A 15956-nucleotide genomic window follows, 5' to 3' on the forward strand; every position below is an offset into this window, starting at 1 on the left:
AAACTGAAATTTAAGATTATCAGCATGAATTTGACTGTTCAACTTTATATTGTGCAGTGCTAGTTTTAAGGCAAATAGAAGAGCATTCAACTCACGTGTAGAATCACCAGAATTACACAATTTGTATTTCATGCAAAATACATGCATTTGTATTTTGTTCTGACCAGAACCGTGGAAACACTTCACAAAACTAACTCAACTGCACAGGCTCCGGACTCGCAGGCTCAGCGGCCATGGCTCACGGGCTCCGCGGCATGTGGGATCTTCCTGGACCGGGGCACGAAACTCTGTCCCCTGCGTCGGCAGGCAGACTCTCAACCACTGCGCCACCAGGGAAGCCCCTAACTCAACTGTTTTAATCTCACTTCTTGATATGTTCACCTTCTACCAGCACTCTCTACCTCTGCCTCACTGAGGAGTGAGGAAGGTCTGAAAGGAAGGGAATTATGCCTTGCTCTTTTCCTTTCCTTTTACGTCATCATTTTCATTGGAAGTGGCTAGAAGTAACTGGCAGGAATGAAGTAACACCAGGAAGAAAGGATGCAGTAGGGTTCCTTGGGCATTTGTGTTTCCTCCAGCACCATCACCTTCTTTCTGTGTTTGAAACAAGTTCTGACTTGAACAGAAAGTGTGGCCTCTTGGGGCTATGAGTGCCCGTACATACTCAGTCGTAGCTGTCACGTGTACCTTGTAGTCACTTTGAGTCTTGCTGGCTCATCGTGGGTCCACCAAAATCCTAGGGCATCGGGAACGCTCTGTGCTAGAGGGGCAGCGGGAACTACGGGGAACATGCATGTCGAGCACATTCCCCCTGCTCACATCCATGTGCCATTCATTGTCCCATTGGGTTTCATGGACAAAACACAAGTTCGAAGATAAAATTAAGAATTTCTAGATAGGGGGAATTCCCTGGCGGTCTAGTGGTTAGGACTCCTTGCTCTCACTGCTGAGGGTCTGAGTTCAATCCTGGTCGTTGTACTAAAATCCCACAAGTCCCGCGGCATGGCCAAAAAACCATTTTTTTTCTAGGTAGGAGCAGCACAACATTAAACCCAATGCAGGGCGCTTCTGAGGCCAGGGCCCTGTAGGACTGCTCAAGGGTTTGTGCGTCCATGAAGCCCGCCCTGCCAGAAGGGACAAGTCCTGCTGGAGAAAGTGCTCACGAGAGCTGGGAACTGGGGTTGTGGGTTGTAACCCAAAATTATTTCCTTCTGGTTTTCTTTTAATTTAGTTTTTTTTTTTTAAACTGAGGAGCTCATTTTTATTTAGAAATGTTATCACTTCTGTAATTAACCTCACATCACAAGCCAAGTCAGCTCCTGCCTAGAGTAATTGGAGCAGGGGAATAGAGAGCTGGGGGAGGGGCAGGATTAGCAGCTGGGGAAGTCTGGAATCCCGGAAAAGCTGTCAATAGGCTTGCTGGCTGGAGCAGAGGGAAAGGCTAAATGCCTAGTTATCAGATCTGGGATGCTAGTGGGAGAATAGGCCAGCCCTGGAGAAGGAGAGGGGACAAAACAGACCCTGAGGAGTTTCAGCAGAGGCACCTGGTGGCTGTCCTGGCTGGTGGCCTTGGGAGGCACAGGAAGGTCCTGACAGGCATCCAGGCTGCCTGCATCCCAGTCTGACCTCATTAATGGCAGTAGGTTTAAAGGCTAGGACACTGGTTTCTGGGGGAACAAGGATAGAAGGTCAAACAAGGCTGACTTCAGCTCCCAGGGAAACTAGAGGAGTTGAAGGCAAGGGTTTGGGAGCTCTGAGGACAACACTGGTAGATAAGGCAGGTCTTTGCTGTAAGATGCAAGGCAAGAAGGAGTCCCAGCACTGGGTCTGGGATCCATGGTCAGAGGCAGGAGCACCCCAGACTCAATGGTTGTGAGTCCCTGAGCTCCAGTGTTCCTTCTATTTCTTTGACTGCAGGATATGCCCCAGGGCCTGAGGAAGGGCCGAGTGGCCCCAGCTGGGGGTTTGGAAAGGCACAGGAGTGGGGGGCCTGGGGAGTTGGTTACCTTATGTGCACCATTTCTGCTGGAATGCATTGGTTTGCTCCCTGGTTTCTATCTTATATATTGGAAAACACAACATATTGGTCCTCCTTTCTCCAAAGAGATTGTTCTTGCAGATGATCGTGAAACACACATCCATGTTAGCTTGTTAAGCAATTCTAGGGGCTCAGAATTCACCGAATTCCGCACTGGTCCTTTTTCCTCAGGAGTCCTAGTGCTTTAAGCATTGTATACATGAAACACAAACACATAGAGAAAAATTCCCCAGGCAAATTGTTTAAAATTTACAAACAGTAAATCAGTCAGTCAATCTGTGGTTTGGAATCAGCGAACGCTTAAGCATTGTAGTAATTTCCAACCTATAGCCTGTGGCCAATGCTTGGCGTGCTCAATCAAAAGGCACACCTCTTAGCTGGCTGAGCACAGGTAATATGACCTGTCCGACCTCCAGAGGCTCACAGAGAGGCCAAGGTGTTGTAATTCCTCATCACCGGAGGCTGGGGTCACTTCAGGATTCATGGCAGTTCTGAAATGCTCCAAGCTACGGATAATTGCAATTCCTCTGAGCCAGGAATCCAAAGGTATCCTGTCACAGGGCACCAGGCTGGTGTGTGTGGGTTTACGGGGCTTTGTGATTAGGGAGCCTACATTTCCAAAAATGATCCCTTCATTTTCCGACTTTTGTTAGTGACTTCAGTGCATCTTAATTATTAACATATTATTCCTTGGCTTCCAAATCTCAATTCTTGCATCTGTTTCTTGCCTCTTTCTTTCCATATCCATGAGGTTTTGCACATCTTTGGGAAACCCAAATAACAAGCCTTCTCTAGTGTGGGAAAAGGCAAGAGCAGGCATTTAAAATTCTTTGGCATTTCCCTGAAGTGGTCCGTAGATCTGATCTAGTGACTTAGCTCTGCATGCATAGTTAATTGGGAGCATGTTCACAGCTCCTACTAAGCAGCCTGATTTACGTTGTGAAACTAGCAGATGAGGGCTGCTCTGTCAGCCAATCAGAATTCCTGAGGACAGACAACACAAGGTCACGAATGAGGATTGTGTCTTGACAGGCCTTGAAGGGAAGTGAAAATAACCAGGTTTTGATTTGCACCTATGGTCACTGCAGGCTCTGAAAGATGTCATTTTTAGATATTTCCTGTGTTTTCCTTTAGAGTCACAATACGTCAGGCTCGGCTAAATGAAGAACTAAATTAAAACTGTCATTCCAGCTCATAAAGAAGAGATGTCTAATGCATTTAATGTATTGAATCTTTCAAAAATGAAAATGACTATACACATTTTTAATGCAGTTCTTGGTAATTTGCCACCTGGCAAATTGGTAATTTGCCAATCTTATCGGTAAGATTTACCGATAATCCTGGCTTGCAAACATGAAAAATAAAACTGAGACTGACTTGTTTATTTCACGAGACTGCTGCTTTGCTCCCTTGCGGTTGTAACAGAATTTAAATTAAAGTTAAATCTAATCACGACAAAACGATGTTCATTTACTCATATTAATAATTGAGCTTTCTGAGATCATGTGATAGGTACCTGGATGCCAGAGATTTTTGCACTGCCTGAAAAATCAATGCTTTATCTTTCTTCAAACTGTCTCCTGCTCGGGAGGTTGTGACTGGACCCATCACGGTTTAACATGTGGCCCCTGAGCATGCCTCCCAGACCATATTTATAAGTTTGGTGAGGACTTAATGTTGGTTTGCAAGCTGGCCCCCTACAGGGAGGAAAACAAGACTGAAGAATGAGGCAGATCACACCAGATTGGTAGGTGGCAGGCTTAATAAACAAGGGAACTCATATACGAGGCTTGTCTTGAGATGCCCCCTGCACTCACCCACCAAATCTTTTTTTTTTTTGCGCTACGCGGGCCTCTCACTGTTGTGGCCTCTCCCATTGCGGAGCACAGGCTCCGGACGCGCAGGCTCAGTGGCCATGGCTCACGGGTCCAGCCGCTCCGCGGCATGTGGGATCTTCCCGGACCGGGGCACGAACCCGTGTCCCCTGCATCGGCAGGCGGACTCTCAACCACTGCGCCACCAGGGAAGCCCCAACCCCTGCCAAATCTTAAAAGTTATGTAGAGGCCTTTACTGGGTTCAGTCACATATACCATCCAGGTGATCTCAACAGCACATTGTTCTCTCAAGGCTGCGTCCTTGAAAACAGCTCTCACTCTGGGAACCGTGGGCAGAACATACATTACAAAGATAGGGGAGGGGATGAGGAGCCTCCAATTGCCTGGGTCCAGCTCTCGGGTTAACCAGTGGCCACATCCTCTGGATGACCTCCTCCAACACTTCCATGTGGTTAAAAAAGGCTGTTGTGACTTCAGTGACGCGAGGAAGTGCTCTTCTTCCCTAGAATATTTGTCTCTCTTTGTGTGGGTGAAAAATCTTTCAGGTCTCCATTAAGACTCCAAAATGAGTTAAACTCACACTAAGGTATAGCTTAGCTTATGTCAGATCCTGAGAGTAATGTTTGTTAAAAGGAGAGAGGAGACAGTTAAGTTTTCTCCATTATTTGAGTAATTACTTTCTTGGTGAGCAAAGATAAATATTTGCTTTTGGTCTAGTGGTATAATGAAAAGTGAATTAATTTGGGAGTCATAAAGACCTAAGTTTGAATCTTGGTTATAACAATGATAAGCTAGTGTCCTTGAGTAAGTTACTTAAAATCTCTAGGGCTCAGTTTTTTTATTTCTAAAATTGACATAATAATACCTGCCTCCCAGGGATGTTGTAAAGGTAAATGAGGCAACATATGTAGAACACCTGTACTTAGTAGGTATTCTCTTACTACTAGGGATGTTTGTATATGACTGAGAGAAAAGCAACAAATTGCTCATTAGTGAAAATAATTATATTAGTTGTTCCTTAAGGTTCTCATCACTAAGAGCACCCGAGTACACTGCTCTCCAATCCTGTTACTTTACTTCTGCAAAAATCTTCACTGATTTCTTAGTTCTGCTCAGCACTTCCCTTTGGGATTTCTCTGGATTATTTTACTAGTCGTTACTGCTCAAATATATATTTTGGAGCAAGGTTGTCAGTACCCCCTGCAGAAAAAGACCGTTTCCCCAGCTTGACACTTTCCACAGTCATGTGTAGCCCTAATGTGCCCTGGTATATCTCAGAATCCACACCATGTACCCCAGAGGTCCTGGGTGGCCAAAGCATGTGTCTCACTCCCAAATGCTGGCAGGACCATGTGGACCTCCTGGGAAAGTATGGGTACTTCAGTGAAATGGAGAGGTCACGTCTGTCTAAATGGTGCAATGGCTTATTCCCAGCTCAAGATGATCGTTGCTGTGCATGAACATGGGCCCAATGTTGCCAGGTCTTTAGTTTTCAAGAGAAGACGGATACCAAGGTATTATGTGAAAACTTCCAAGTTTTAATGGTGGCAAGCTCTTCACATTAAACAAAACAAAATAAAGCCCGTGAGGACCAATGCTCTGCTGTGTTAACAAAGCAGGCCTGTGCCTTTCCAGTTCTGACCTATGGGCTTATATGTTTTATTGGCCAGATTTCTGGGTGCTGTTTCTCTCTCGGGGATCTTAGGCCTCCTGGGAACAGCTACAATTTCTCCTTTAGTAGCTATAAAAATCTCCTTCTTTCTCTCATGGGGTTCATGACATTTCGATTTAGCCATTTTGTTGCTGTAATGATATTCAAATCTAATTTGTGGCCATAAAACATAACTATTGAACTTAAAAAAAATCAAGTGATGTCTTTAACCCTCATTCCATCCCTGACTTTCAAGCCCTTATCATCCTTGTGTCCCTGAATCTCACTCTATCCCAAGAGCCCCCAGAGGTGACAGGAGTTTAGAGATAAGAATGTCTGTAACACACAAATCTTAGTGACAAAAAGGTGTGCATTTTGATGGTTTAAAGTTTAGACTTTGTGAAATGACCCAAAGTTAAAACAAAATATCCTGCTTAAGATCTTGAAGCAATGAGTGTTCTTAGTCCTATTTCCTACTGGCAGAGGTTGTTCCTCAAAGACTGGGGTATATAGGCTCACAATCCCTTTCCCCAATACTTGGTACAGATGGATTTCAGAATTCACAATTGTTCATATTTTGTAAATGTAACATATATATTATGGAACACTTCCTGTACTGTCTGGAACAGCACCTAATAATCAAATATGCCAGTATATCTATTGCAAAATAGGAATATTCATACTAAGTGTGATAAACGAAGACCAAAACTAGCCACATATCAGTTCAGGTCAGGTTGTGTTGTTGTTGTTGTTTCTTCAGGTCAGGGTTTTTTTTTTATTAATTAATTTTTTAACATCTTTATTGGAGTATAATTGCTTTACAATGGTGTGTTAGTTTCTGCTTTATAACAAAGTGAATCAGTTATACATATACATATATGCCCATATCTCTTCCCTCTTGCATCTCCCTCCCTCCCACCCTCCCTATCCCACCCCTCTAGGCGAACACAAAGCACCGAGCTGATCTCCCTGTGCTATGTGGCTGCTTCCCACTAGCTATCTGTTTTACATTTGGTAGTGTATATATGTCCATGCCACGCTCTCACTTTGTCCCAACTTACCCTTCCCCCTCCCTGTGTCCTCAAGTCCGTTCTCTACGTCTGCATCTTTATTTCTATCCTGCCCCTAGGTTCTTCAGAAACTTTTTTTTTTTTTTTTAGATTCCATATATATGTGTTAGCATATGGTATTTGTTTTTCTCTTTCTGACTTACTTCACTCTGTATGACAGACTCTAGGTCCATCCCCCTCACTACAAATAACTCAACTTCATTTCTTTTTATGGTTGAGTAATATTCCATTGTATACATGTACCACATCTTCTTTATCCATTCATCTGTGGATGGACGCTTAGGTTGCTTCCATGTCCTGGTTATTGTAAATTGTGCTGCAATGAACATTGTGGTACATGACTGTTTTTGAATTATGGTTTTCTCTGGGTATATGCCCAGTAGTGGGATTGCTGAGTCATATGGTAGTTCTATTTTTAGTTTTTTAAGGAACCTCCATACTGTTCTCCATAGTGGCTTCACCAGTTTACACTCTCACCAACAGTGCAAGAGTGTTCCCTTTTCTTTACACCCTCTCCAGCATTTATTGTTTGTAGACTTTTTGATGATGGCCATTCTGACTGGTGTGAGGTGATACCTCACTGTAGTTTTGACTTGCATTTCTCTAATGATTAGTGATGTTGAGCATCATTTCATGTGTTTTTTGGCAATCTGTATGTCTTTGGAGAAATGTCTATTTAGGTCTTCTGCCCGTTTTTGGATTGGGTTGTTTGTTTTTTTGATATTGAGCTGCATGAGCTGCTTGTATATTTTGGAGATTAATCCTTTGTCAGTTGCTTCATTTAAAAATATTTTCTCCCATTCTGAGGGTTGTCTTTTCATCTTGTTTATGGTTTCCTTTGCTGTGCAAAAGCTTTTAAGTTTCATTAGGTCCCATTTGTTTATTTTTGTTTTTATTTCCCTTTCTCTAGGGGGTGGGTCAAAAAGGATCTTTTTTTTTAAAGGGAGGTTGCAATTTTAGTTTATTTATTTATTATTTTCTTATGGCTGTGTTGGGTCTTCATTTCTGTGTGAGGGCTTTCTCTAGTTGTGGCAAGCGGGGGCCACTCTTCGTCACGGTGCATGGGTCTCTCACTATCGCGGCCTCTCTTGTTGCGGAGCACAGGCTCCAGAAACGCAGGCTCAGTAATTGTGGCTCACGGGCCCAGTTGCTCCATGGCATGTGGGATCTTCCAAGACCAGGGCTCAAACCCGTGTCCCCTGCATTGGCAGGCAGATTCTCAACCACTGTGCCACCAGGGAAGCCCCAAAAAGGATCTTGCTGTGATTTATGTCATAGAGTGTTCTCCCTATGTTTTCCTCTAAGAGTTCTATAGTGTCTGGCCTTACATTTAGGTCTTTAATCCATTTTGAGTTTATTTTTGTGTACGGTGTTAGGGAGTGTTCTAATTTCATTCTTTTACATGTAGCTGTCCAGTTTTCCCAGCACCACTTATTGAAGAGGCTGTCTTTTCCCCATTGTATATTCTTGCCTCCTTTATCAAAGATAAGGTGACCATATGTGTGTGGGTTTATCTCTGAACTTTCTGTCCTGTTCCATTGATCTATATTTCTGTTTTTGTGCCAGTACCATACTGTCTTGATTACTGCAGCTTTGTAGTATAGTCTGAAGTCAGGGAGCCTGCTTCATCCAGCTCTGTTTTTCTTTCTCAAGATTGCTTTGGCTTCAGGTCAGGTTTTAATGCCAGATGAATTACAGGAAAGATTCTGGTTTTGGATGTCAGAATTATGGATGAGGGACTATAAGCCTATACATTAATCATAGTCCTGTTGCTATTCAGTGGCAATATCCTTAGTGTGGCTTCCATGGAAGATCTCATTTTGATCTTTATACTAACCCATGCTTCTGTATCTTATTGAATCATAAAAGTTACCTAAGGCTTTAAAAATTTTCTCCACTTTCTAAATTTCTTCAGTGAATATATATTTATAATTAAAAATATATTATAAAATTCACTTGAAATTTTATAAAGTTGGGGCAGTAGGATGCCCATACTTAGTGTGTGTGTATGTGTGTGTGTGTGTGTGTGTGTGTGTGTGTGTGTAATAGAGAGAGAGACCTGCTGAAAACTCAACTTTGATTTTGCTTTTCACTGCTGTAGCATGAAGTTCTCCCATCTGTGAGCACCTCATTAGGAAGAGGTGGAAGGAATTCCTTCCTTACCCACCAACCTCCTCTTCCTCTGTCCACCCCTTGACCCTTACGGGGGTAAACAGGCCTCCATGTTTTATTTATTTATACAATCTTATTAAGGTAATGGCAGGGCACTTTGGTTTCAGGGGGCCAAAAGGCACCCCCGGGAGAGGAGGAGCAGTTGCAAGTTGTACAAGGATGGATGGACGGGTGGATGCCTGTACTCATGCTGGCATTGTGCCTCTAAGGCAGCCAGATCTCAGAGAATGACCTCTTGGGGCCCTGAACCGGTTGGTCACTAATGGTCGTGGCATTTTGAGCCTAGGTTGCTCATCACAGAGGGAGTGGAGTGGGATCTGCTTAAGCAAAGCTGCCTAGAGCAGTAGTGGCTAAGAAGGCTTGACTGCACCATTGCGGGGCCAAGAAAGGCAAGGGCAGGGGAGGCAGCGGAAACAGACCCCACGGTGCCTCCTCTCAGAGAGGAAGTCGAAGGGGCTTCCTTTCCAGACTCTGTAAGTTCCTGGGGGCCTTGAACCATCCAAGGGAGAATGGGGCACTCCTAAAAGGTGATGCTGGACGTGGACCAATCTTGAGAAAAACAAACGTGACATTCCTTGCATCTGAAGACTGAGGCACTCTTTATAATTATTACAACTGAAAAAAGGATTATAATATAGAAAATAATTATATCCAGGTTTTAAGAATTTGAGTGTCTCTCATACTATTATCTAGGATTATCTGACCTATGTAATAATGTTATAAAAAAGGGGAAAGAAAATAAATTGATCAAAGTTCTGATATGGTGGGGAGATATTAGATCTCTAAGGAAGGATTGGAGGGGAGATGACAGGAAGGGAAAAAGTCTTAGAAATAGGGAATTAGAGGGAACCCACTCTACAGACTTACCAGGGGGCCAACCAGCTTCTAGAAAAAATCATAGTTAATCAGTGGTTTCCAGTCTAGGATCCTGAGCCCCTAGAGGTCAGTGGAACGGTGCTGGGACTCTTCGAGCAATTTTCTGAATCTCTAAAATTCAGACAGAAATCATGCTTTTACCTCTGAAATGGCTGTATGGGCTAGCAAGAACACGTCTCTTTGCTTTTGTGTGGGATCCTATTGCTTGAGTGAGGGAACAGTGATTACCCAACACTAATCAGAAGCCATGTCTACTTCTAAGGTGTATCAGTGATTAATAGAAAAAGGGGAGAAACAATGACTCAACAAACATAGTTTGTTTGATGTTCAAAAACACTGCCAAAACATAGTATTGGGTAGCGGCATTTATAAAAGAAGTTCTCAGGAATGGCTGGGAACCCTGGTGGACACGATTCTGTCTCCCATATTCTCTGAAGCCAGGTAGCCAGTCATTCCCTGTGCCTGGTTGCCCAGCTCAACAACATTGTCCCTGAGGGCTGTGCAGATGGAGCTGGTCTTTAAATCAGTAAATCAAAATAGACTTATTTTCAAAAGAGTAGAAGATTTAAATCTTCCTTGTTGATGGACATTTAATCATTCTCATTCTCATTAAGTGAACTTGGACCAGTCCTCCGTAGCATTGTGGACCTAGGACTCTTTGGATCTCTGATTTTTTTTCCCCATGATCTTCATTTACCATCTGCTTCTTTCTCCTGCCATCTGTGGGTGGTCTGCTTCTCTCCCTCCACATACATTTCCATGGCTCCTGCCCGTCCACCTCCCAACCTTCCCCTCTAGTCCTGGTTCATCAGGATCTCTCGTTTACAGTTGTTCTGTTACTGCAGAGCTCTTACTATGTTCTAGGTCCTGTGCTGGCTCATGTGCAAAGTTCCCAGCAAAGGCTAGCTGCTAAGAAAATGTTTATCTCTTTCTACCATTCACGCTGACTTCCATGCAGGAAAAAAAAAAATCCCATTTCATCCTTTCTGTGTGAGGTCATGTTCTCAGGGCACAGAAAATCTCATAGGTACACTTAGTCTTCTGCTGTGGTAGGAGTTGAGTGGGGGACAGTGTGTACATACATCCTTGCAGACCTGTTCTAAGCATTCTTAAAAGTGTCTGTCCACAGGGCAGTGGGTAGCAGGGTACAAAGGACAATTGGGATTCTGCCGGCAGTCTAACTCTGTTATAGGGGTTGCAGAATTTTCCTCTGGACCCCTTGGTCTGATGCACTTAGAGAAGGACTCCTACGTGCTTGTGATCTAGAAGTTGGAAGGTAGAAAGGGAAAACCTTCCTCTAAATCTGTGTTCCCGTTAAATCTTTAGCATCTTCACGTTACTGCAGTGGCTGTTTAATCGTGAGCCTCTCTTGGCTGAAAGAGCAAGCTTTCTTCAGTGGGGCTGAAGGAGGAGGGTTTGGGGTTTGTTAGCGGCTACCCCTACCCACACTATGAGGCTAGGGGCAGTTTGGCTCAAGACGCTCCAATCCTCCCAAATTGGAGTGAAAATTAAAGTTCTAGTCCTTTAGATTCACAGTGGCTATATTAGTTTCTTAGGGCTTCCATACAAATGACCACAAACTAGGTGGCTTAAAACAACGGGAGTTATTCTCTCATAGTTGAGGATGCCAGAAGTCAGAAATCAAGATGTTGGCCGGGTCGACTCCTTCTGGAGGCTCAGACGGAGAAACCATCCCAGGCCTCTCTCCTTGCTTCCGGTGCTGCTCTGCAGTCCTTGGCATCCTTTGCCTTGTGAATGCATCACTTCAATCTCTGCCTCCATCTTCCCATCACCTGTGTCTCTGTGTGTCCTTTTTGTTTCTTATTAGGACACTCCCGTCGGATTTAGAGCTCACTTTAATCCAGTATGATCTCATCTCCATCCTTACCGTCATTACATCTCTAAAGAGCCTATTTCCAAATAAGGTCGCATTCTGAGGTCCTGGGTGGACGTGGATTTTGGGCGGCACTGATATTCAATCCACTCTAGCGGTCAACCTAGCATGACCCTCCTTTCCTCTGAAAGTCAGTCCCTCATCCACTTGGCGGTATCATAATGCCTTATAAAATACCTTACTATCTGCAAGTGCTTTTTCATCTGATATCTAATTTGAGCCCCTCCCTCTGAGACAACTGGATTGGGCATTACCTTTGCTAAATCTCACCTGTAGAATGTGTGCAAGAAGTGCTTTGATTAAGGTAAGTTGCAGAGGTGGGACTAGCTCCATGTTCTCCTGATTCCCGGAAGGAATGCTCTGTAAGGAGAAAATCCAGAAAATGATATCCTTGCCCAACCTCTTCCCACTGGGATGTGTGTCGGGGGGAGGGAAGCTGTGCATTTCTTTTTATTTTCTGACCAACAATCGCAGTTATTAAGGGATGAGCTCACTGAAGCTGTGATAAAAAAAAAAAGCAGCTGTAGATCCTCCTATTCTCTCACACCCCAACAGTGAGGCTGGGTTCATACCCACCACGCTTACTCCTATGAAGAAATGTTGCTGTTTGGAGACCCAGACTTGGCCCAGGATCCTAGCACCACTCACCACCACATACCCCAGCCCCTCCCCTCTCCTTGAGAGTCTGGGCTCTGCAAACTGCCCATTGGAATGGCAGCAGGCTTCCCATTCCTGACACATTGTCCCTCATGGAGGGATTTATTAATGGGTTAACTGAGGCTGCCCAGGCTGAATCCTCTCTTCTTATGAAAATGAGGACTTTCCCAACACATTAGACATACTTATTTAACATATATAAACCATTTAAAACTAACCAACATATATAGACCATTTAAAAAAGACAGAAAGATATCACAAGCTCAGCAGTGTGCGTGAGAAATGTTTGTCTTCGAGGCGATGTTTAAGTGGAGAAAGCAGACTTGAAAATGGGAAACACTTGTACTGAAGTTACTTATAGTTTGTCCCTTGACTTCTCTGGGACTCAGTTTCCTCATCAGTAAAATAAGAATTACAATATCTCTTTGTCTACTCCATCTGAGATAACATTTTCCAAAGATTCCTTGCATAAGTTAAATTCTATCCAAGTAAAAGTGTAATAGTTAGAAAGTCCATAACCCTTGTGGTTCAGTCCCAGAGCAGCATCAGCATGAAAAAACATGGTCCTCAGAACTAGGAGACTGACTCAGGTCCTTTGCTAGGATGTCACGAGCACCATGAAGAGGACATAAATTGTCGTCCCCAGTTTCCTTGCTCTTGCCACAGCCCACTTTTTCCTCATGACTCAGGCAGAAGAGCCTGACGATAAACAAGCTGGAGATCTCTTTAGAGGACCAGAGCAGTGGAAGGATAGGGATGCACAAATACGCTAAAAATTATAGTCTCTTATGGGATGGGGTGAACGTTTTTAGGTTGGAGACCAGAAAACTGCTTTTGGTCGAAAGAGTAGGGTTGGTAGACCGTCATAGCCATAGTCTCAGGCCACGTCTGCCTGGCCAAATCTCCAAGTGGTGGAGAACAGAAAACTTCTGCACAACCCCATTCCCAGGCACATTTGACATGTCCAGAGACATTTTTGCTTGTTACGATTTAAAAGAGGGGTTGTGTGCTACTGGCATCTAGTAGGAAGAGGCCAGGGATGCTGCTAAACACCCTGTAACACACAGGACAGCCCCACAGCAGAGAGTTATCTGGCCCCAAGTATCAATAGTGCTGAGGTTGAGACACTGCTGTAGACCTTCCTGGTCATCTCTTGCCATCACAAGCTCTCACCCCCTAACCCCATCTCAGCTGTGCTCTGACCTTGACCTATCCCAATTTCCAGGGAACAATTTCTAAGGAAAGAAATAGACTGTTTCTGGGAGAGTAGATGGGAGCTGGAAACTAAGAAATTCTGACTGTGAGTTGGAGAGAAAAGGGAGGTCAGAGCTGATTGATTTCCCTGCCATTAAAAATGGGAAGTAGCATTTAAAGATTGAAGAGGGACAAAGGGCACGTATGCTAAGAAGAGCACCACATGCAAATGAAATGCAGTTTGAGCCCAAAAGCAGGGAATTGAAACAGGCTGTAAACAAACGGCGTCCATTTTCAGATGAAAAGAGGACAGCGGGAAGCAAATCGACTGGGCAAACAGCTTTCACGTTGACACTTCCCGGGAATGACAAAGGCAGTAAAATACCAAAAACAATCTGATTCCAGTGGCAGTGGTATCTCTTTAATGGTGTTTTTGTACCAGTGCTGATTTTCACAAGGCAGCATTGGTGAGACGCTGCCCTTTCCAAACTTCCGTGGAAATATTTTCCATCATTTTGACATTTCATTTAAAATGAAATATAGGAGATATTAAAAATTCATGCTCATGACAGGTATTATTTGTTTGACTTTGAAATATACAGTGAACGCACTGTTAATGAACAGTGAGGGAAGTGTCAGGATTGTGTGCACGTGCATATTCATGGACTGCTTCCTGACTTCAGAAGAAAACAATTGCAGAATCAAAAAGGGCTGACCTTTTATGGTTCTAAAATCCATGAGTGTGTGGTTATGAATAATTGAAAATGCAATAATAAAAATGACCCTTTTGGGGGGTAGTTCAGGTAAAAGCAAAATGCCATGACTTTATCCTAGAAACATGAACCTCAATTATTTCTGAATTTGCATGAATTACATGAATATCTCACTTGAAGCGTTACAGGGATGCAATCACATTAATTCATCCAGCTGCCAGCATGCCATCTGTGTTTCTCTGTAGTCTTTCCTCCACCCTGAGGACAGTGCAATGGCTCCCTCCCTTTGAATCCTCTATTCTCCTCCCGCTTAGAATCTAGGAGGAAATTGCTTTTTCCTAAGCTGGCAGAGACGTTTTCTGCACCGTTCTGGGTGAAGTGAAGGAAAGGGACTGTTTGTGTTCATTACCACTGGCACAAGAGAAGGGCCACTGTCAGGGAATGGGAAAAAAGAGTGGGAGGAGAACCTAGTTCCTCATGTAGTAAGACCAAAGAGGGTAGCCTTCTATTTTCTCTTATTCAAAACCATAATTTATTATTTTTTTTTTTTTTTGGTGAAACAGAAAAGAATAGCTTTATTGCTTTTCCAGGCAAAGGGGGCCACAATGGGCAAATGCTCTCAAAACTGTGTGACCCCATAATTTATTATTATTACTTAAAAAAATTAAGGTGTAGAACTGTTGCATTCTTAAGTGTTCACCATGCAAAATCTGTGAACACAACTCAGTTTTCTCACTGATTTCCTTTATAAATTAAATAAAAGTTTCATTTATTCACAAACCCTTTCAGCATACCTGCCATCTGCTGGGTGCAGGGGCGAGACAGGTGCCAACCTTGCAAACATTATAGTCTAGTGGGGGGATGGACAGTGCCATGGGGGAGGGTAGGTTACTGCAGATGCACATGACAGGGGGAACCAGGCTGGTCTGGAAGTTCCAAGAAGCCTCCCTGGTGAGCCTTGAAGAAGGAGTGAGAGATGGCCTGGTAGAAAAAACAACAGGTGTTAAGCCTCCTGAAGGGGAGATGCTTTTCTAAGACGATCCCCCAGCCACCACAAGGGTAACAACAGCACAGAAACATCAGAAGAAATTAGCTCTCAGGGGTGAAGCATGGTGGGATTCAGGAGGCCTGGATTCTAGTGTTGGTTCTGATATTTATTAAGGAACAGAGAGGTTGTGCTATTTGCTCAAGGTCACACGGTCTGTTTTCTCATTGTAATTTCTGCATATGGGAAATGGTGGGAGCACGAGGTTCCAGGCTGAATTTAGTGATCTGAAATTCTATTTTTGAATACACAGTAGTCTCTTACGTTTGTGCATGCTGTGTAAAGAATACTGTACATCAATATTAGTGCTTTTGTTTTCCTTCTTTAAGATTTTCTATGAAGTTATACATATCCCATGGGCTATGGAACTAGAATATAAGGTCTAAGAGAAAAGGAAGGGACTTCCCGTGTGGCGCAGTGGTTGAGAATCCGCCCGCCAATGCAGGGCACACAGGTTCGAGCCCTGGTCTGGGAGGATCCCACATGCCATGGTACAGCTAGGCCTGTGCGCCACAACTACTGAGCCTGCACTCTAGAACCTGCGAGCCTCAACTGCTGAGCCTAAGTGCCACAACTACTGAACCCACATGCCTAGAGCTGGTGTTTCACAGCAAGAGAAGCCACTGCAATGAGAAACCCACACACCGCAACGAGGAATAGCCCCGCTCACCACAACTAGAGAAAGCCTGCGCACAGCAACGAAGACCCAATGCAGCCAAAATAAATAAATAAGAGAAAAGGAAACTTGTCCTTCTCATTTACCACTTCCTAGGAGAATTCCTGGCACACAGTGGGTGTCTAAGAAATAGG

This window comes from Tursiops truncatus, chromosome 2 (assembly GCF_011762595.2).
Source record: "Tursiops truncatus isolate mTurTru1 chromosome 2, mTurTru1.mat.Y, whole genome shotgun sequence".
Lineage (NCBI taxonomy): Eukaryota > Metazoa > Chordata > Mammalia > Artiodactyla > Delphinidae > Tursiops > Tursiops truncatus.